This window comes from Sapajus apella, unplaced genomic scaffold (genome assembly GCF_009761245.1).
Source record: "Sapajus apella isolate SASKATOON/1434 unplaced genomic scaffold, GSC_monkey_1.0 scaffold36, whole genome shotgun sequence".
Classification (NCBI taxonomy): Eukaryota; Metazoa; Chordata; class Mammalia; order Primates; family Cebidae; genus Sapajus; species Sapajus apella.
The window spans coordinates 30,046,834-30,070,274 of record NW_022436976.1 but is presented as its reverse complement, the minus strand read 5'-3'; the positions used below and the strand labels follow the sequence as shown (position 1 = coordinate 30,070,274).

At 39.7% G+C, this 23,441-nt stretch overlaps 1 long non-coding RNA gene across 1 annotated transcript; it reads right to left on the bottom strand.

Moving 5' to 3' along the window:
• Positions 1 to 1,326: 1,326 nt before the first annotated feature.
• On the bottom strand, positions 1,327 to 19,699 carry LOC116563974. The gene is made up of 3 exons (XR_004274669.1): positions 19,689 to 19,699; positions 19,306 to 19,373; positions 1,327 to 1,339 (listed from the first exon to the last, which is right to left on the bottom strand). It is a non-coding gene; the product is annotated as an uncharacterized LOC116563974 (long non-coding RNA).
• Between the last annotated feature and the right edge of the window lie 3,742 nt (positions 19,700 to 23,441).

Genomic DNA, 23,441 nt, shown 5'->3' with positions numbered 1-23,441 from the left:
TTTTCTGTTAATGTCATACCAAATTTAGAAGAAAAGAATGCCAGAAGAAGGAAGAGAATATGTATTATGTATATATCTTTAAGACAAGAGGTCTTACTATGTTCCCCAGGCTCGAGTGCAGTGGCTATTCATAGGCACAATCATAGCACACTGTGGCCTTGGACTCCTGGCCTCAGGAAATCCTTCCTCCTCAGCCTCCTGAGTACCTTGGACTACAGGCATGTGCTGCTGCACCCAGCTGAGAATACATACCTTGGACTCAGTCATTTTTCAGTATATGCAAGGGATTGATTCCAGGACCCTGATGTATACCAAAATCAGTGCATACTCAAGTCCTGCAGTCAGCCCTGCAGAGGCCATTTATATAAAAAGTCAGCCTTCCATATATGCAGATTCTAAATCTTGAGAATACTATATTTTCAATCTTTGCCTGGTTGAAAAATATCTGCCTATAAGTGGACCCTGTACAGTTAAAACCCATGTTGTTGAAGGGTCAACTCTACTTTGTATTTCAAGTGCACCTAACCATGCCCTTGTATTCAGTTGCTAGTGAGAAGGTAATGTATTCAGGAAGGCAGTTGGGTGTCACGAGTGCTAGCCACTCTCTCAGAGAACTTGTCAGAGTCCAACAGGATTCTGGAAGCTTTTCACCATGAATTGCCATTGTATGGCCTACAAGAACTTAGCATTCCTGCAGAATCAAGATCTATGGATTTTGCTAAGTCTTCACCAACTGTTTTATATTTTATCAGCCTAAACACAGAAGAGCCTTTTCAACAGATGGATTATATCAGATTCTGTAAACACTGTAATTGTTTGGCAGGATTACTGCTTACACTGGAAAAATGTAATTTGCAAAATACACACAGACGACACATACCCAATATATACAGTGACAGTTTGTGCTGTAAAAGAGGCCTTCTGTACAGCGCTCATTAACTAACCAAATCCAGAATTAAACAACAATTATCTCCAACATCTCAGACTGCTGTTTCTGCCATTTTATTGTTTCCTTGGAGTTTGAGAAAAGAAATAAAGCACATCTCTCATTCCTTTCTCCCTAGCATATTCATATAATGAAATCAGCCCTTTTAATTAGGTGTGGGCAGAGTAGATATTTTACTTTACTAAAACACAAGCATCCTGTAGTTTAGGTGGTTTCGCAGTCATTGCTCAAGATTTACAAAGATGCTGGCCTATCTGGCAAAGCACTCCTCTCAGATGATCATTCTGGGAATGAATTAGAGGGCTTGGGAAGAAACCATCTTAATTTACATAATTTTATCAACCTCCAATTTTCATGGAGTATTTTATAGCCAAAAATCAAGGAAGGAAGAAACTGCAAGTAAATCTATCTCAGGCCTGCTAAGAGCAGGAGGAAGAAAGGGAAACCTAGGTCCCTGGGAAGCTCGAAGCTGAAGGAAGAGCACTCCATTGGAGACCTTCAAGGTAATTGTGAGGTTATCATGTCGATACTTGAAGGCTTCCTCCGTGCCAGGCACTGGGCTACGTATGTTACTCCTTATGTTGAATCTTAAGTGATTTTGAAGTGAGAGAATTCAAGCTCAAGGGGCTGTAATGATTTGCCCAATACCACTAGTCAGATCTGGATTCAGTCTTGGTTTTGCCAAGTTTTGAGACTCTGAACCTGTGCTGAGAGAGGTTGTTGACATTTCTAAATCTGTTTTTGAGAAGTGTTCAAAGGGATCCCTGATGTCTCAAAAACTTTTGTAGCCTACTAGGAGGACATTGTATTTCTTTTTCTTGAATACTCCAAACTGAGAAATGGAGAAGAGGCAGGAGGAAAACAAACAGACATATCGATGAAAAAAAAACTCATCTTAAAATAGAGTTCTCTTCTTTCTGTTGAGAGAATCCATAGCCAAGCTTTGTGGCAGAATATTTTTTTTTTAATACTTTAAGTTGGAGGGTACATGTGTAGGTCATACAGGATTGTTACATAGGTATACATATGCCATAGTGGTTTGCTGCATTCATTCCCCCCGATCACCTATATTAGATATTTCTCCTTATGTTATCCCTCCCCCACCTCCCCCCCCCCGCTATCCCTCCCCTAGCCGCCAAACCTGCCCCAGTGTGTGATGTTCCCCTCCCTGTGTCTATGTGTTCTCACTGTTCAACACCAACTTCTGAGTGAGAACATGTGGTGTTTGGTTTTCTGTTCTTGTGTCAGTTTCCTGAGAATGATGGTTTCCAACTTCATCCATGTCCCTGCAAAGGACATGAACTCATCCTTTTTTATGGCTGCATAGTATTCCTTGGTGTATATGTGCCATATTTTCTTTATTCAGTCTATCATTGATGGATATTTGGGTTGGTTCCAAGTCTTTACTATTGTAAACAGTGCCACAACAACAAAAAAAAACATGTGCATGTGTCTCTATAATGGAGTGATTTATAATCCTTTGGGTATATACCCAGTAATGGGATTGCTGGGTCAAATGGTATTTCTAGTTCTAGATCCTTGAGAAATTGCCACACTGTCTTCCACAATGGTTGAACTAACTTACACTCCCACCAACAGTGTAAAAGTGTTCCTATTTCTCCACACCCTCTCCAGCATCTGTTGTCTCCAGATTTTTTTAATGATCACCATTCTAACTGGCTTGAGATGGTATATAAGTGTGGTTTTGATTTGCATTTCTCTAATGATCCATGAAGATGAGCTCTTTTTCATGTTTGTTGGCCACATAAAGGTCTTCTTTTGAAACGTGTCCATATCCTTTGCCCACTTTTTGATGAGGTTTTCTCTTGAAAATTTGTTTAAGTTCTTCACAGATTCTGGATATTAGCCCTTTGTCAGATGGGTAGATTGCAAAATACTTTTCCCATTCGTTGGTTGCTGCTTCACTCTAATGATTGTTTCTTTTGCTGTGCAGTAGCACTCAAGTTGATTCAATCCCATTTGTCTATTTTGGCTTTTGTTTCCATTGCTTTTGGTGTTTTAGTCATGAAGTCCTTGCCCATGCCTATGTCCTGAATGGTTTTGCCTACATTTTCTTCTAGGGTTTTTATGGTGTTAGGTCTTACGTTTAAACCTTTAATCCATCTGGAGTTAATTTTTGTATAAGGTGTAAGGAAGGGATCCAGCTTCGGCTTTCTGCACATGGCTAGTCAGTTTTCCCAAAATCATTTATTAAACAGGGAATCCTTTCCCCATTGCTTGTTTTTGTCAGGTTTGTCTAAGATCAGATGGTTGTAGATGTGTAGCATTACTTCCGAGGCCTCTGTTCTGTTCCATTGGTCTGTGTCTGTTCTGGTGTCAGTACCATGCTGTTTCAATTATAGTAGCCTTGTAATATAGTTTGAAGTCAGGTAGCGTGATGCCTCCAGCTTTGTTCTTTTTGCTTAGGATTGTCTTGGCTATATGGGCTCTCTTTTGGTTCTATATGAAGTTTCAGGTGTTTTTTTCCAGTTCTGTGAAGAACGTCAATAGTAGCTTGATGGGGATAGCATTGAATCTATAAATTATTTTGGGCAGTATGGCCATTTTCACAATATTGATTCTTTCTAACCATGAGCATGGCATGTTTTTCCATCTGTTTGTGTCCTCTCTTATTTCCTTGAGCAGTGGTTTGTTAGTTGTAATCCTAGGTATTTTATTCTCTTTGCAGCAATTGTGAATGAGAGTTCACTCATGATTTGGCTCTCTGTCTGTTATTGGTATATAAGAATGCTTGTAACTTTTGAACATTGAGTTTGTAACCTGAGACTTTGCTGAAGTTGCTTATCATCTTAAGATTTTGGGCTGAGATGATGGGGTCTTCTAAATATACAATCATGCCATCTGCAAATAGAGACAATTTGACTTTCTCTTTTCCTAATTGAATGTGCTTTATTTCTATTTCTGGCCCAATTGCTCTGGCCACAACTTCCAATACTATATTGAATAGGAGTGGTGAAAGAGGGCATCCTTGTCTAGTGCCAGTTTTCAAAGGGAATGCTTCCAGTTTTTGCCCATTCAGTAGGATATTGGTTATGTGTTTGTCATAAATAGCTTTTATTATTTTGAGATATGTACAATTGATACCTAGTTTATTGAGAGTTTTTAGCATAAAAGGCTGTTGAATTTTGTGGAAGGTCTTCTCTGCATCTATTGAGATAATCATATGATATTTGTCTTTGGTTCTATTTATGTGATGGATTATGTTCATAGATTTGCATATGTTGAACCAGCCTTGCATCCTGGGGAATAAGCTGACTTGTTATAATAAATAAGCTTTTTGATGTGCTGTTGGATTTGGTTTGCCAGTATTTTATTGAAGATTTTTGCATCAATGTTGATCAAGGATATTGGCCTGAAATTTTCTTTTTTAGTTGCATCTCTGCCAAGTTTTGGTATCAGGATGATGTTGGTCTCATAAGATGAGTTAGGGAGGATTCCCTCTTTTTGTATTGTTTGGAATAGTTTCAGAAGGAATGGTACCAGCTCCTCTTTGTATGTCTGGTAGAGTTCAGCTGTGAACCTGTCTGGACCTGGACTTTTTTGGTTGATAGGCTATTAATTGCTGCCTCAACTTCAGACCTTGTTATTAGTCTATTCAGGGTTTTGACTTCTTCCTGGTTTAGGCTTGGGAGGGTGCAAGTGTCCAGGAATTTATCCATTTCTTTTAGGTTTACTAGTTTATGTGCATAGAGTTGTTTGTAGTAATCTCTAATGGTAGTTTATATTTCTGTGGGATCAGTGGTGATAACCCCTTTATCACTTTTTATTGCCTCTATTTGATTCTTCTCTTTTTTTATTAATCTGGCTAGTGGTCTATCTATTTTGTTGATGTTTTCAAAAAACCAGCTCCTGGATTTATTGATTTTTTGAAGGGTTTTTTGTGCCTGTATCTCCTTCTGTTACACTCTAATATTAGTTATTTCTTGTCTTCTGATAGCTTTTACTCCTCTAGTTCTTTTAATTGTGAGGGTAGGGTTCAATTTTAGATCTTTTCTCACTTCTCATGTGGGCATTTAGTGCTATAAATTTCCCTCTGAACACTGCTTTAAATGTGTCCCAGAGATTCTGGTACTTTGTGTCTTCATTCTCATTGTTTCTGAAGAACATTTTTATTTCTGCCTTCATTTCATTATTTATCCAGTAGTCATTCAGGAGCAGGTTGTTCAGTTTCCATGTAGTTGTGCGGTTTTGAGTGAGTTTCTTAATCTCGAGTTCTAATTTGATTGCACTGTGGTCTGAGAGACTGCCATGATTTCTGTTCTTTTGCATTTGCTGAGGAGTGATTTACTTCCAATTATGTGGTCAATTTTAGAGTAAGTGCAATGTGGTCCTGAGAAGAATGTATATTCTGTGGATTTGGGGTGGAGAGTTCTGTAGATACCTACTAGGTCTGCCTGGTCTAGATCTGAGTTCAAGTCCTGGATATCCTTCTTAGTTTTCTGTCTTGTTGATCTAATATTTACAGTGGATGGTTGAAGTCTCCCATTATTATTGTGTGGAAGTCTAAGTCTCTTTGTAGGTTGTTAAGAACTGGCTTTATGTGTCTGGGTGCTCCTGTATTGGGTGCATATATATTTAGGATAGTTAGCTCTTCTTGTTGCATTGATCCCTTTACCATTATGTAATGTCATTCTTTGTCCCTTTTGATCTTTGTTGGTTTAAAGTCCATTTTATCAGAGACTAGGATGGCAAATTCTCCTTTTTTATTTATTTATTTTTTTTGCTCGCTATTTGTTTGGTAAATATTTTAATCATTTAAGGTTAATACTATGTGTGAATTTGATCCTGCCATTTTGATGCTAGCTGGTTGTTTTGCCTGTTAGTTGATGCAGTTTCTTTGTCATTGGTCTTTATCATTTGGTACATTTTTGCAGCAGCTGGTATTGGTTGTTCCTTTCTGTGTTTAGTGTTTCCTTCAGGAGCTCTTGTAGGGCAGGCCTGGTGGTGACAAAATCTCTCAGCAATTGCTTGTATGCAAAGGATTTTATTTCTCCTTCACTGATGAAGCTTAGTTTGGCTGGATATGAAATTCTGGATTGGAAGTTCTTTTCTTTAAGGATGTTGAATATTGGTCCCCATTCTCTTCTGGCTTGTAGGGTTTCTGCCAAGAGATCCACTGTGAGTCTGATGGGCTTCCCTTTGTGGGTAACCCGACCTTTCTCTCTGGCTGCTCTTAGCATTTTTTTCTTCACTTCAACCCTGGTGAACAGGAACAACTCTGGGCACAGTTCCCAGTTAGAGTGATGCACAAGGGGAGTGATCTCCGCATTTCCAACCAGAGTACCAGTTTCATCTCAATGGGACTGGTTGGACAGTGGTTGTAGCCCAAGGAGGGCAAACAGAGGCCAGGTGGGGTACTGCCTCCACCCAAGAGAGGCCATCAGGGACTTTTCTGGACACTCTGGCACTCCAGCTCAGATACTTCACTTTCCCCCATAGTCTTTACAGCCCACAGACCAGGAGATGTCTGCCAGTCCCAACAATACCAGCACTGCAGGTTTCCAGCACAAAACTTGGTGGCCATTTAAACCAGTGCCACGTGTTTTCAGCACAAAACTGGGTAGCCATTTTAGCCCTAGCCTGGAATGCCTGCAAGACAGAACTGCCCAATCCCCTGACAAAAAGGGGGCTGAAGACAGGGAGTCAAGTGATCTGGCTCAGCAGGTCCTACCCCCACAAAGATCAGCATAGTGAAACCCATAGGCTTGAGATGTGTGCAGCCAGCACAGCAGTTTGAGCTTGACCTGGGACAGTTGAACTCAGTGGGGTGAGGGGTGTCTACCATTACTGAGGCAGTTCTAACTGTGCCTGTGTAAAGAAAATCACAAGGAAGTTTACACAGCAGCTGGGCGGAGCCTACAGCAGCTCAGCAATGCCTCTGCAGGCAGACTGTGGCTAGACTGCCTCCTTGCTGGGCAGGGCATCTCTGAAAAAAGGCAGCAGCTCCTCAGGGACTTATAAATAAAGCCCCACCTTCCCAGGACCAAGTACCTGGGAAAAGGGACAGTTGTGAGTTCCAATGCAACAGACTTAAACGTCCCTGCCCAGCAGCTCTGAAGGGAGAAACGGCTCCCAGCACAGCACTTGAGCTCTGATAAGGGACAGACTGCCTTCAAGTGGCTCCCTGACCCCCATATATCCAAAGAGGCACCTCATAAAGGAGAGCTGTGGCTGACATCTGGCAAGCACTCTTCTGGGACAAAGCTACCAGAGTAAGGAACAGGCAGCAATTCTTGCTGTTCTGCAGCCCCTGCATGCAATTCCCAGGCAAGCAGGGTCTGGAGTGGACCTCCAGCAGTCCTGCAGCAAAGGGGCCTGTTAAAAGGAAAACTAAAAAATGGAAAGAAATAGCTTCAACATCAACAGAAAGGATGTCCACTCAGAGACTCTGTCCAAAAGTCACCAACTTCAAAGACAAAAGGTAGATAAATCCATGTAGATGGGAAGGAACCAGTGCAAAAAGGCTGAAAACACCAAAAACCAGAACCCCTCTCCTCCTCCAAGGGATCACAACTCATCACCCACAAGGGAACAACACTGGATGAAGAATGAATTTAATGAACTGACAGAAGCAGGCTTCAGAAGGTGGGTAATAACAAACTTCTCTTAGCTAAAGGAACGTGTTCTAACCCAATGCAAAGAAACTAAGAACCTTGAAAAAAGGTTAGATTAAATGCTAATTAGAACAACCAGCTTAGAGAAGAACATAAATGACTCGATGGAGCTAAACATAGCATGAGAACTTTGTGAAGCATACACAAATTTTAATAGCTGAATCAATCATGTGGAAGAAAGAATATCAGAGATTGAAGATCAACTCAAGGAAACAAGAAGGCAAGATAAGAGAAAAAAGAGTGAAAAGAAATGAACAAAATCTCCAAGAAATATGGGATTATGTGAAAAGACTTAATCGACATTTGATCAGTGTACCTAAATGTGACGGGGAGAATGAATCGAAGCTGAAAAACACTGTTCAGGATATTATCCCGGAGAGCTTTCCCAACCTAGCAAGGCAGGCCAAGATTGAAATCCAGGAAATACAGAGAACACTACAAAGATATTTCTCAAGAAGAGCAACCCCAAGGCACATAATCATCAGATTCACCAGGGCAGAATTTTTTTTGTTCATCCAAAGATAAAGTTGCATCATTACAAATAATATTGCTTCAATATTTTGATTATATGTAGTAATCCAAGTCTGATATTTAAAATTTAAATAGAAAAATGCAAAGAAAACTCAATCCAAGTAATTACTATTAACCTTAAGACACTATATCAAGTTATTATCTATGTAGAAAAGCACAAAATCCATTAAGTTACAGCTCAGTGAATTAAAGAAAAGTGAAAGTCTTTGTGTAACTACATCTCCCACATAGCTCAAAAGACATTACCGAGAAGGCGCTCTCATACTCCTTATAGATCACTACCCTCTCTTCACCTTGTAACCATTATCCTGGAGATTTCTAAGCTATTGGTTAGTTTTGCCTGAGTTCAAGTTTTATGTAAGAAGAATCACATCTTTGCTCAATATTGCTTGATTTATTCACAATGCTCCATGTAGCTACAGTTCATTTTGATTGTTTTATGGTATTCTATTACATTGGGTTAATGGATATAGTAAATAAAAATTCAGGACACTTGGTTTAATTTTAATTTTAGGTGACTTGCTGTAAGTATCCTATGCACTATTTGCAATGTATTTATTAAAGATGTTTACCTAAAATTAAGATGGACATCCTCAATTTCATTTAGCAAACCAAATTTTATGACCCAAAATTTAAGAGTCTACTTTTAAACTTTTGGATTGTTTCCAGCTATTGGCTATCACATATATGCTGCTATGAGTATTCTTATTTATGTCTCTTCATTGTTAATTTAAAGCAAATTTCTCTTTTCAATATGTAAATATATTTAATAAAAATGCTGTCAAAATATTCCATGTTCTGAATGTTAATATTTTTGTTGGATGATTGTATCATACTTTTGCCATAACTTAACAATTTCCCTTTTGTTGGTTATTTCGATTCCCTAGTTCACAGTTGTGTAGAACTACTCTTTATAGTTTAGATAGCACTAGAGAAGTAAACAAAAACATAGTTGCAGAACAAGCAAAGTTGTGTTTGATCTGCCACAGGCTCCATTTTCTGGGGAACATAAGCTTACAACTTGGAGGTGCAATCCCAAGGAAGCAAGAATGAAAGGTAGAAGTGGGGAAGAAAGGAGGAAAAGCACATAAGATGTGGGGCATTACTGAGCTGGCCACCGCTTTGAGAAGCAGCCGACTGCTTAGTCACAGGTGAGGCCTTGAGAAAGGCACATGGACCCCCTAAATCTGATGAAGAATAAAATGCTTCTACTTCTTTCCTACAACTCTTCAAAGTGGGACTCGTGTGAGTGTGAGCTCTTCCACACTTCCAGACTTGGATAATCTGTTAGGACACTGGAGAAGCCAAATTCTCTGTGGTTGCAATCTAGTCAGATATAGGCAGTGGAGCTTCTCAGCACCCCCAGACCAGAAGGGAGATGGAGGTCTTACAGAATGTCAAGCTTTGCCTGGGGGAAGGAGAGACAGCCAACTGTGACAGAAAGCAGGCACTCACTCATAGATAGGTGAAGTTGTCACTGTGGCTGCAGCAGCCTGGGGCAAAAATCAGGGGTCATAGGGCAGGTGGGGGCTGATCCGATCTGAAGTGGCACATAGATCAAGCCAAATCTATGAAGAGGGTGTGGCTGGGCAGTACAGCTTTGAGTTTCAAGGGAAACAGGAAATGGGTAGAAGACAAGCCAAATACGAGGTGTGGTCACATGAAGAGTTATACAAATGAACCAGTCATAATCTGCCCCCTCAACCCCGTAAAAAAGCACCAGTCCCAAACATTGTAATCCTGAATGTTGAAATCTTGAAAGCTCAAAGTCCCTAAAGTCTAAAATTTTGAAAATCATAATCCTGAGAGATCAAAATATCAAATTCTGGAAAAAATGACAAATTTAAAAATATTTACATTTATAAAGGAAGATTTGAAAAAGAAAACCACAATGCTTCATAGATCACTTTACACAAAATAGGCAATATACACTTTTTGCAAGCACAAACAGTTGTGCTAGTGACAGTTGCCTGAGGATAACAGTCATGAGCAGAGAAACCATGTTCATAAAGAAATAGGTCATAAAGTGAAATATGTAAGTGCATATCACTTACAGTTGTGTGCACTCGAGTTTATAATTTTGGTCATCTAACATACCATGGCAGATAACTCAAGTTTTCTAATGAGATCAATGAAAACCCACAATGGGTCACAACATCATATGCAGTCACTCTTAGAGCTGAGGTCGAGAAATTTTATCTTTCACAAATGTAGACATATGAAGAGGACTTCTCATTTATTGAGAAAGTTTCAGTGTTTACACATACCAATTACACAGCTAACGTTGTGATAACTTTCACAGAGTCAAACTTGCAAAAATATCTAAATTAGAACTCTAGAAAAGTATATAATTTATACCTTCAGTACTGGAAATAATGCAAAGATGAATTACATAGCATAGCAAGTTGTAAAAATAGTGACATTTAAAAATAATGTATTTGAATTTTAGATAACTTTACTGGGATGTTGATCCTTCAAGATTCTAACACTTGGCATTATGGCATTTGGGGTTTTGTCTTTCAGGATTATAATCCAAACCTGCACAAGTAAATCTAATCTCTATTTGTATTAGTTATTTTTCCAACTTTTTATTATGAAATTGATAAATATACAGAAAAGGTGAATGATACAGCAAATAGTGTGTCTATAACCTAAATGCTATGATTAATATTTGTTCACTTATTAATTCAACATTTTAGAAATGCATTTTCTGCTTTTAGAATCAGATATTTTATCTCTGAACCACATAACTTATCAAAAATTTCACATTTGTATAGTTTTAGTTAAGATATATCATGAAATAAAACTTGCCACGAATTTTGAAAGATGTATATTTCCTACATAACCTAGAATTTAGTTATTTGTATTTCTATCATGACGAATAGTTGAGCATTTATATGCTCATTAGCTTTTTAAAAATGTTTTTAGTTGACAAATAATTGTATTTACAAGTTAAAGTGCAATGTTTTGATACATGTATACACTGGAATGAGCAAATCAGGCTAATTATATCACCACACACATTTCTTTTTGATGAGAACATTTAAAATCTATTCTTTCAGAGTTTTGAAATATGATACATTAGTAACTGTAGTCATTATGCTGTGCAATATATCTCCGGAGCTTTTTCCTCCAAATTGAAACTTTGTACCCTTTGACCACCATCTTTCATTTCTCCATCTACCACTCCTGCTTACCTCCTCTTAACCACTATTCTATACAATGTACTTCTACGAATTTGATCTTCAGATTTCACATGAGTGAGATCATGTGGTATTTGTCTTTCTGTGCCTGGCTTTTTTCACTTAGCACAATGCATTCTAGATTTATCTATGCTGTTATAAAATGACAATGCTCTTTTTAAAGACTGAGTGGTATTCTAGGGCACATATACGATGTTTTTGGCCATTTGCCCATTGGTAGGCATGGTGGTTGTTTCCATACATTGGCTATTGTGAATCATGTTGCAGTGGATGTGGGAGTGCAGGTCTTTGACATACTGATCAATTCCTTTGGATATATTCCAATTCAAGACTGCTGGATCATATGGCAATTCTATTTTTAGTTTAGGGAACTAAACTAAAATGGCTATATTAGTTTACATTCCCAGCGTATGAGGGCTCCTTTTTCTCCATACCCTGGCCACTTACTTTTCATCTTTTTGATGATAGCTATTCTAACAGGCATGAGGTGATCTCCAGATATTAATTTGCATTTCCTGGATTAAGGATATTGAACATCTTTTCACATATGACCATTTTAGGTCCTTTTGAGAAGTGTCTATTCAGGTTATTTGCCCATTTTTAAATAGAGTTATTTTTCTTGTTATAGAATAGTTTCAGATTAATGTTTTGGATATTAGCTCCTTATTTTATTGTCTGCAAGTAGTTTCTTCTGATCAGTGGGTTGTTCCTTCACTTTTTTCTGTGTAGAAGCTTTAGTTTTTGCAATCCCATGTTCCATTTTTGCTTTTGCTGCCTGTGCTTTTGGGGTCACATCCATGAAGTCACTGCCCCAACCAATGTCATGAAGCATTTACTATATGTTCTCTTTTAGATAACTGCTTATTCCAATATTGTCAGAGTGGCCTTATTGAAAAAAATTTCACCAATTAGCCTGGCCAGAGATTTTAAGTGATCTCTCAATTTTTAGAATTTGTCCAAACTTTTTCTGTGGCCTCCAGATCATCAGGATGTGCCATGTCCTGTCAGTTAAAAGAGACAGGTAAATTAGAAGCCAGACCCTCTAGATGTAGCTGAAAAGACTGGGATATTAGGTGTTCCAGTTCCATCTATCCTCATGATAAAACAGACCAGTTGTTTACCTCCTACCATCTCTGCACTAAGTTGAGGAGAGAATCGGTGGCAAATACCCGTACTCATGTTCAGACTTCTCCCTCTGATCTTGAGGAGATAGCCACTGGAAGTAGCCTCACTTTGTGACAGCCTTTGTTTTCTGCAGTTTAGAAAGACCTGGAAATACAGAGCCCTATCGGCTTCCAGAGCTAAGTTGTTAAAGCAGTCCCCTTTAGTGAAAGTTACAAAAGTTGTGGCATTCAGTGCATATATATGTTCTTTCCAGGAAGATGAGTTGACCTAGATTTATCACTGGGACAAACTAGAGGGGGCTTAGCAAACACTGAGCTCCAGTTCAGGCTGCCAGAGGTCTATTTTTTGTCTGCACATTTAGTACCCTAATGCAGGTTAATGAGAAGCCAGGTAGTCAAGTCACCACTGGAAGAATGCGCTATCAATCCTTTCTGGGGAGAACCATGAAACTGTTTTTTTAGCCCCTTCTCTGTACTACTCCTGGGAGTGTTTGTGCACCCATTTAAAACCACCACTTCATTCCGCGATTTAGGGAGACCTGTACATGCCCAGTTTTCTCTCCTTACAGAGCTTAGAGGTTCAAAATATAGTTCTTTGGGTGTAAGCTGTAAAAGTTGGGGTGCTCAGTGTGTGGACAAGCTCCTTTCAGGAGGAGTTGGTAAACCTAGAATTATCGCTTGGGTGAACTTGGGGAGATAGCTCAAGAAGTACTGAGGTCCTACTCAGGCTGCCAGAAGCCTACTATTTATCGACTGTATTAACTCCCTGATGCAGACTCAGCTGTCAACAGTAGCAGTTGGTAGAGCATACTGGCAAGTTTCTTCCAGAGAGAAACAGACCTTTGAGTTTCAGCCCCTTCTCTGCCTATATCCTGAGGGATGAAGCCACTGGAAGTGCTTGCACACTTGCATAAAACTACCACTTTCTATGATCTAGAGAGACTGATGGATGCCCAGTCCCCTTTACTCTTTGAGTTGGTAACTTAAGAGGCAAACTGTGGGGAACCATAGAGCATTATAAATGTGTTCCAAACCCCCCTAATGGAGAAGCTGGGTGTTGGGAATTCTTGTAATTGTATGGCACACTCCCTGGGACAGAATCCATGCCTGAGTGTGCTTCATCTTTTTCTATTCATTAATGCGAATACTTTCTCCGTTGACTGGTACATAGAAGCTTCAACTTTTTTTTTGTTTTTCCTCCCCAAGACACAGTTTCACTCTATTGCCCAGGATGGAGTGCAATGGTTCCGTCTTGGCTCACTACAACCTCCACCTCTCAGGTTTAAGTGATTCTCCTGCCTTGGCCTCCCAGGTATCTGGGATTACTGGCACATGCCACCACGCCTGGCTAATTTTTGTATTTTTAGTAGAGACAGGGTTTCAACATGTTGTCCAGGCTGGTCTCGAATCATGACCTCAAGTGATCCGCCTGCCTCAGCCTCCCAAAGTGCGGGGATTACAAGCATGATCTACTGCACCTGGCCAGCTTCAACTTATTTCTGACTTTCTTTCAGAGGGCTTGGACCTGTGAATGGATGTTTATTTGGTGCACCTGTTTGTGGGACAGTACGTCAGAAACCTTCTCTTCTGCTATATTGAGATCTCTTCTTCACTGGGTATGGCTGTCTTTGAGAAGTCTCTATTCAAATATTTTGCTTAATTTGAGTTATCTTTTTATTAAATTTAGGAATTCTTTCGATGTTCTGAATATGAGTTCTTTGTCGGATACACATTTTATATATATTTTCTCCCAGTTTAAAAGATGACAATTTTCTTAATGATTTTTGATGAGAATGTTTGATTTGATGTGTTATTTTATAGTATTTAATTCCATTATCCTCTCTAAAAAAAAAATTCTTACTATCTCCAAGTGTAAAGATCTTACATTTTCTAGATGCATTGTACCTTTTAAGTTTCATTGTGTAATCCATCTGAAACTAAGTTTTCTGTACAATGTGATATGGGGTGGGGGTTGAGGTTTATTTTTTTCTAAGTGGATGTCTGATGATTATAGCACCACTTACTAAAAAGATGATTTTTTTTGACAAAGATATAAAGTTACCATTAAGTGCAGACCTATGTCTTAAGTCTCCATTTATTTTATTTGACTTATCTGTTTATTCTTATGCCAATGCCACACCATCCTGATTACAGCAGATTTGTAGTAAGACTTTAACTTAGTTGAATCCAGTTTTTAAGATTATTCTGGATATTTTAGGTCCTTTGAATTTCCATGTGTGTTTTAAAATAAGCATATTTACTTTTATTTAAAGAGCCTGAAGGAGTATGAGATTGCATGGAATTCATAGGTCACTTTGGGGAGAACTGAGAACTTAATGTTGAGTCTTTCAATGAATAAAAACAATATCTCTCTCCATTTGTTTAAGTCTTAAAAGTTTCCTTTTTGTCATCACACTTCCAGAATGACAGATTAAGGACCTCTGAAAAACCCAGTCCTCATCAAAAGTAATGATAACACTAGCCGAAAATTGTCAAGATCAACTCTAAGAACTCTGGAAATCAAAGTCTGCAACAATTTGAGAAGTATTTAAGAAAACCAGCAAGAGCTGACTTTCGCCAAGATGGCCAAAGAGGAACAGCTCCGGTCTCCAGTTCCCAGCGAGAGCACGCCAGAAGACAAGTGAGCTCCACATTTCCAACTGAGGCACCAGGTTCATCTCATTGGGACTGGTAAGACAGTGGGAACAGCCCAAGGTGGGCAAGCTGAAGCAGGGTGGGGCATAGCCTCACCTGAGAGGTACAAGGGGCCAGAAAACTCTCTCTCCCAGCCAAGAGAAGCCATTAGGGACTTTTCCAGGCACTCTGGGCACTCAGACTGAGATACTGCACTTTTCTCATGGTCTATACAACCCACGGATCAGGAGATTCCCTCTGGTGCCTATAACGCCAGTTCTCCAGGTTTCCAGCACAAAACTGGGTGGCTGTTTTAGTCAAGTGGCACCTGGAATGTCAGGGAGACAGAACAGCTCATTCCCCCTGAAAAAGGGGGCTGAAGCCAGGGGTCCAAGCACGCTGGCTCAGTGGGTCCCACTCCCATGAAGATCAGCAAGCTAAGATCACTGGCTGGAAATTCTCGCAGCCAACACAGCAGTCTGAGCTCTACCTGGGACTTTCAATTGTCATGGGGGGATGGGCACCTGCCATTGCTGACTCTCCCATAGGCAGTTTCAACATTGCCTGTGTAAACAAAGACACTGGGAAGTTTTCACAGCAGTTGGGTGGAGCCCAGCTTGGCAGCTCAGCAAGGCCTCTGCAGGCAGATTGTCAAGTAGCTTCCCTCCTTGCTGGGCAGGGCATCTCAGGGGAGAAAAAAAAAAGCCCACCAGGGACTTACAGATCCCCCACCTTCCTGGGACAGAGCACCTGGGAAAAGGGGCTGTTACAGATTCCGCTTCAGCAGACTTAAACGTCCCCACCCGGCAGCCCCTGAAGGGAGCAACAGACCCCCCAGAACAGTACTTGAGCTCTGTTAAGGGACAGGCTGCCTCCTCAAATGGCTCCCTGACTCCCTGTATATCCTATCTGAGAGACACAACATACAGGAGAGCTCTGACTGACATTTGGCAGGTACCCTTTTGGGACGAAGCTACCAGAAGGAATGGGCAGCAATCTTGGCTGTTCTGCAGCCCCTGCGGGTGATTCCCAGGCAAGAGGGTCTGGAGTGGACCTCTAGCAAACTCAAGCAGACCTGCAGCAGAGGGGCCTGTTAGAAGGGAAAACAAAGAAATAGCTTCAACATCAACAGAAAGGACATCCACTCAAACCCCATTCAAAAGTCACCAACTTCAAAGGCCAAAGGTAGATAAATCAACAAACGTGGGAAGGAACCAGTGCAAAAACACTGAAATCGCCAAAAGCCAGAATGCTTCTTTCTTCCAAGGGATCACAACCCCTCACCAGCAAGGGAACAAAACTGGATGGAGAATGACTAACGAATTGACAGAAGCAGGCTTCAGAAGGTGGGTAACAACAAAATTCTCCAAGCTAAAGGAGCACATTCTAACCTAAGGAATGCAAGGAAACTAAGAACCTAAAAAACGTTAGATGAAATGCTAATGAGAAAAACCAGCATGGAGAAGAACATATATGACTTGATGGAGCTGAAAAACACAGCACTAGAACTTTGTGAAGCATACAAAAGTTTCAATAGCTGAACCGATCAAGTGGAAGAAAGGATATCAGAGATTGAAGATCAACTCAATGAAATAAAGTGAGAAGGCAAGATTAGAGAAAAAAGAGTAAAAAGAAATGAGTAAAGCCTCCAAGAAATATGGGATTATGTGAAAAGACCAAATCTATGTTGATTGTTGTACCTGAAAGTGACAGGAAGAATGAAACCAAGTTGGAAAACACTTTTCAGGATACTAGAACTTCCCCAACCTAGCGAGGTAGGCCAACATTCAAATACAGGAAATACAGAGACCACAACAAAGGTATTCCTTGAGAAGAGTAACCACAAGGCACATAATCGTCAGATTCACCAGGGTTGAAGTGAAGAAAAAAATGCTTAGGGCAGCCAGAGAGAAAGGTCGGGTTACCCACAAAGGGGAGCCCATCAGACTCACAGTGGATCTCTTGGCAGAAACTCTACAAGCAAGAGTGGGGACCAATATTCAATATCCTTAAAGAAAGTAACTTTCATTCCATAATTTCATATCCAGCCAAACTAAGCTTCACCAGTGAAGGAGAAATAAAATCCTTTGCAGACAAACAATTGCTGAGAGATTTTGTCACCACCAGGCCTGCCCTACAAGAGCTCCTGAAGGAAGCACTAAACACAGAAAGTAACGACCAGTACCAGCCGCTGCAAAAACATACCAAATGGTAAAGACCAATAACACAATAAGGAAACTGCATCAACTAACAAGCAAAACAACCAGCTAGCATCAAAATGGCAGGATCAAATTCACACATAATATTAACCTTAAATGATTAAAAGATTTACCAAGTAAATAGTGAGCAAAAAAAGGAGAATTTGCCATCCTAGTCTCTGATAAAATAGACTTTAAACCAATAAAGATCAAAAGAGACAAAGAAGGGCATTACATAATGGTAAAGGGATCAATGCAACAAGAAGAGCTAACTATCCTAAATATGTATGGACCCAATACAGGAGCACCCAGATATATAAAGCAAGTTCTTAACCTACAAGGAGACTTAGACTCCCACAGAATAATAGTGGGAGACTTTAACCATCCACTGTCAATATTAGATTAATGAGACAGAAAATTGACAAGGATATCCAGGACTTGAATTCAGAGCTGGACCAAGCAGAACTAGTAGACATCTACAGAACTCTCCACCCCAAATCCAAAGAATATACATTCTTCTCAGGACCATATCGCACTTACTCTAAAATTGACCACATAATTGGAAGTAAATCACTCCTCAGCAAATGCAAAAGAACAGAAATCATAACAGTCTCTCAGACCACAGTGCAATCAAATTAGAACTCAGGATTAAGAAATTCGCTCAAAACTCTACAACTACATGGAAACTGAACAACCTGCTCCTGACTGACTATTGGTTAAATAATGAAATGAAGGCAAAATTTAAAATGTTATTTGGAACCAATGAGAATGAAGAAACAATGTACCAGAATCTCTGGGATACATTTAAAGCAGCGTCTAGAGGGAAATTTATAGCACTAAATGCCTACATGAGAAGTGAGGAAACATCTAAAATTGAACACTATCATCACAATTAAAAGAAATGGAGGAGCAAGATCAAACAATTCAAAAGCTAGCAGAAGACATGAAATAACTGATATTGGAGCATAACTGAAAGATATAGAGACACAAAAAATTCTTCAAAAAAAAAAAAAAATCAATAAATCCAGGAGCTGTTTTTTTTTTTTTGAAAAGGATCAACAAATTAGACTGCTAGTCAGACTAATAAAAAAGAGAATAATCATATAGATGCAGTAAAAAATAATAAAGTAGATATCACCACTGATCCCACAGAAATACAAACTACTGTTAGAGATTACTACAAACACCTCTATGCAAATAAACCAGTAAACCTAGAAGAAATGGATAAATTCCTGGACACTTACATTTTCCCAAGACTAAAACAGGAAGAAGTTGAATTCCTGAATAGACCAATAACAAGGTCTGAAGTTGCGGTAGCAATTAATAGCCTACCAACCAAAAAAAAAAAAAAAAAAAAAAAATCCAGGACCAGATGGTTCACAGCCAATTTCTACCAGAGGTACAAAGAGGAACTGGTATCATTCCTTCTGAAACTATTCCAAACAATATAAGAAGACGGAATCCTCCCTAACTCATTTTATGAGACCAACATCATCCTGATACCAAAACCTGGCAGAAGTGCAACTAAAAAAGAAAATTTCAGGCCAATATCCATGATGAACATCAATGCAAAAATCTTCAATAAAATACTGGCAAACTGAATCCAACAGCACATCAAAAAGCTTATCCATCACAATCAAGTCAGCTTGATCCCAGAGATGCAAGGCTGGTTCAACCTCCACAAATCTGTAAACATAATTCATCACATAAACAGAACCAAAGACAAAAACCACATGATTATCTTAATAGATGCAGAGAAAGCCTTCGATAAAATTCAACAGCCTATTTATGCTAAAAACTCTCAATAAACTAGGTATTGATAGATCATATATCAAAATGGTAAAAGCTATTTATGACAAACCCACAGCCAATGTCATAATGAATGGGCAAAAACTGGAAGTATTCCCTTTGAAAACTGGCACAAGACAAGGATGCCCTCTCTGACCACTCCTATTCAGCACAGTATTGGAAGTTCTGACTAGGGCCATCAGGCAAGAGAAAGAAATAAAGTGTATTGGAATAGCAAGAGAGGACATCAAATTGTCCCTGTTTGCAGATGACATCATTGTATATTTAGAAGAGTCCATCATCTTGGCCCAAATCTTAAGATAAGAAACTTCAGCAAGGTCTCAGGATAAAAAATCAGTGTGCAAAAGTTGTAAGCATTCCTATACCTCAATAGACATGCAGAGCACCAAATCATGAATGAACTCCCATTCACAATTGCTGCAGAGAATAAAATACCTAGGAATACAACTAACAAGGGACGTGAAGGACCTCTTCAAGGAGACCTACAAACTACTGCTTAAGGAAATAAGAGGACACAAACAGATGGAAAAACATTCCATGCTCATGGTTATATTCAGTGCTATCCCCATCAAGTTACCAATGACTTTCTTCAAAGAATTGGAAATAACCGCCTTAAACTTCATATGGAGCCAAAAAAGAGCCCGCATAGCCAGTACAATCCTAAGCGGGTTGTGGGGGGAAGCTGGAGGCACCACACTACCTGACTTCAAACTATATTACAAGGCTACTATAATCAGAACAGCATGGCACTGGCAGTGAAACCGATATAAACCAATGGGACAGAATAGAGGCCTCAGAAAGAATGCCACCCAACTACAATCATCTGATCTTTGACAAACCTGACAAAAACAAGCAACGGGGAAAGGATTCCCTATTTAACAAATGGTGGTGGGAAAACTGGATAGCCATATACAGAAAGCTGAAACTGGACCCCTTCCTTACACCTTATACAAAAATTAACTCTAGATAGATTAAAGATTTAGACATGAGGCCTAACACCATAAAAACTCTAGAAGAAAACCTAGGTAATACCATTCAGGACATAGGCATGGGTTAGGACTTCATGACTACAACACCAAAAGCACTGGCAACAAAAGCCAGAATAGACAAATGAGAATGAATTAAACTTAAGAGCTTCTACAGGTATTGATCGACTTACCACCTATGCAACTTACGAACATTCAATTTTACGACCACAATCGCTAGCCATGACTGCTCTGCGTCTGGCAGTGCAAACATTGCCCAGCTGGGCGTACAACAGTGCGGACCAGCTTCCGGCAGCACTACCACCTCCGCGTGCACCATTTCAACTGTACATATAGCCTACTCAACTTACGACCAAATCGTGTTACGACTGGTCTGCGGTCCCGACCATGGTCGTAAGTCGAACACTAGCTGTACACAGCAAAAGAAACTATCAGTAGAGTGAACTGGCAACCAACAGAATGGGAAAAAATTTTTGCAATCTACCCGTCTGACAAAGGGCTAATATCTCAATTCTATAAAGAACTTAAATTTGTAAGAAAAAAACAACCCTATCAAAAAGTGTGTGAAGTATATGAACAGATACTTCTCAAAAGACAACATTTATGCAGCCAACAAATATGAAAAAAACATCATCACTGGTCACTAGAGAAATATAAATCAAAACCACATTGAGATACCATCTCACACCAGTCAGAATGGTGATCATTAAAAAATCAGGAGACAAGAGATGCTGCAGAGGATATGGAGAAATAGGCATGCTTTTACACTGTTGATGGGAGTGTAAATTCTACCATTGTGGAAGACAGTGTGGTGATTCCTCAGGGATCTACAAATAGAAATACCATTTGACCCAGCAATTCCATTACTGGGTATATACCCAAATGATTATAAATCATTCTATTATAAAGACACATGCACATGTATGTTTACTGTGGCACTGTTCACAATAGCAAAGACTTGGAACCAACCCAAATGCCTATCAATGATAGAGACTGGATAAAGAAAGTGTGGCACATATGCACCATGGAATACTATGCAGCCATAAAAAATGAGTTCATGTCCTTTGCGGGGACATGGATGAAACTAGAAACCATTGTCAGCAAATTGATGCAAGATCAGATCATATGTTCTCACTCAGGTGGGTGTTGAACAATGAGAACACACGGACACAGGGAGGGAAACATCATACACTGGAGCCCAAGTGGTGGGGGCTAGAAGAGGAATAGCAGAGGGTGCGGGGGTATTGGAGAGAGAAAGCATTAGGAGAAATTATACATTAGGTATAATTTAGTGTATATCTACATTAGGTGTAATGTAGATGACGGGGCACTGGATGGCAGAAACCACCACCATGGCACTTGCATACCTATGTAACAAACCTGCACAATCTGCACATGTACCCCAGAACTTAAAATATAATAAAAATTAAATAAAAGAAAACCAGCAAGAATCTGAGAAGTATTACAAAAAAAAAACCCAAAAAACAAAAAACCTGCTGAATCTTGTAAGAACAGCAGACTCTGATGGTTTGGCATGTCCTACTTCCATTCCCTTTCCCCCAGATCGAGGATAGTCCTGTAAACCAAGAGCTTCATAATCATGGTTGCCATAAAAAATACCCTAGCACTGAAGGGACAAAATGGGATTGGTTTCTTCTCAAAGAGCCCAGTTTCTAGACTACAATTGTTTCATCTATCTGGCAATTTCCTAGAAATCTTCAATCACAGGGCTGGTCCTTATTGAACCTGACTCAGCTTAATCTTTGCAAACAGCTTTTTTCCTAGAGCATTTATCAAAAATATCATTTAACATCTGCAGCAGTGATAACAGTTGGGGTAATCAAGAAACTGACCAAACTTAAGGAGTTGGGAAATGACATGCTCATGAAGAATTTAAGAAAGCTCCAACATATTCCTGAGAATCTAGAAGGCAACACACATGTTCAGAGCTGTGCACAGGCTAAGAGTTGTATGCATTCTCAGGAGGACCCGAAAAGGTCTGAATTTCCAACTAAGCTTGAGGCTCCGCATAAGCAGGTGCTAATGCTAGGGTACAGTTGTAAACTGTTTGGCAGAGCATTGAAGGCATGTCTCGAAGTACACATGAAGCACAGGGCACAGAAGCCACGGGATGACAGCCATTGCTTGAGACACAGTGAGATTCTCACTGTATCCCCTAATGAAAGGATTGGCTTTCTGGTAACAAGATCCTCTAAAACCAAGACCACAGGGTTTCAGAGACTGGAGACACATTACCAAAGTTGGTCACAGGAAATGATAGAAGTAGAGCCACTCTTTTCCATTCCTAGCCTCCATGTGTTTTTGCTATTGGTGATATAGAACCATCATATGGTTTTCAATTTAGATTATATCCTTACTATATAAGAAGTACTCCCAGGGTGATCATTTTTAAGCTGTGATCTAAGCTTTACTTTTAACAGGCTATTCTATCATTTTGTCTAGTCTGGAGCTCTGGGTGTTCCATATGGGGTAGTACTGGTGAGTCCCATGGGTCATGTGTTCACAGCCATCCTACTTTGCTATAATGTGAATCCTTTGTTCCATGATTTTGTCACTGGACCAACATTCTATGGGCCTTAGATAGGTAGCAATAGTCAAGACCCTGCTGGCAGGAAAGGCAAATCTTTACCTGGAGTACGTGTCTATTCCTATAAAACTGCCAAATTACCAGTGGGTCTCTAGAGGTGGTGCCATATTCAGAGGTTCAGAATTTATTTTAGTTGCTTGCAATTTGTGTATTTTGTGGCACTGGTCGTTAGAACAGCTTTGGTGAATAGGAGCCGATGGTTTGGGGCTAATACATAGACCTAATTTCTGTCACTGCAGCTATTCCACTCCTGTACTTATTGGGAAAGCACTGATGTCAAGTGAAAGGAGCCATTCTGTCTACTTTATTGTAAATTGTCTCTGGACAGCATTCTATAGTGGGTGTAAATACATAATAGGAAAGTCTTCACAGTGTCCACTCTTACATGTATGTCCACATGCCTCTTCCCCAGACCTTCTTGACCCTTATCTTCCAATATTTGTTCTTTTAGGTCCCTTACCAGCTAGCCAAGTCACTATTGTCCATGATTCTGTATATGCTATAAATTGCATATTTTTCCCCATCAAGTATGTCTACATGTGCTACTCAATGTTCTGACCCTCAGGATGATTTTTCTCTCAAGTATCTGGGCTCAGCTATAGTACAGTCGCAGTGCTATTTTGCTTATACTTCCATATAGGATGAGTCATCTGGAGACAAACTTTTTACTTCTGTCAGTTGGTCGTAAGAAATCTTCCACATGTCCGTAGGTGTGAGTGGAGAGCGTTCTATCAGTAGAACATTTGTGAATGACATGGGGGTTTGAA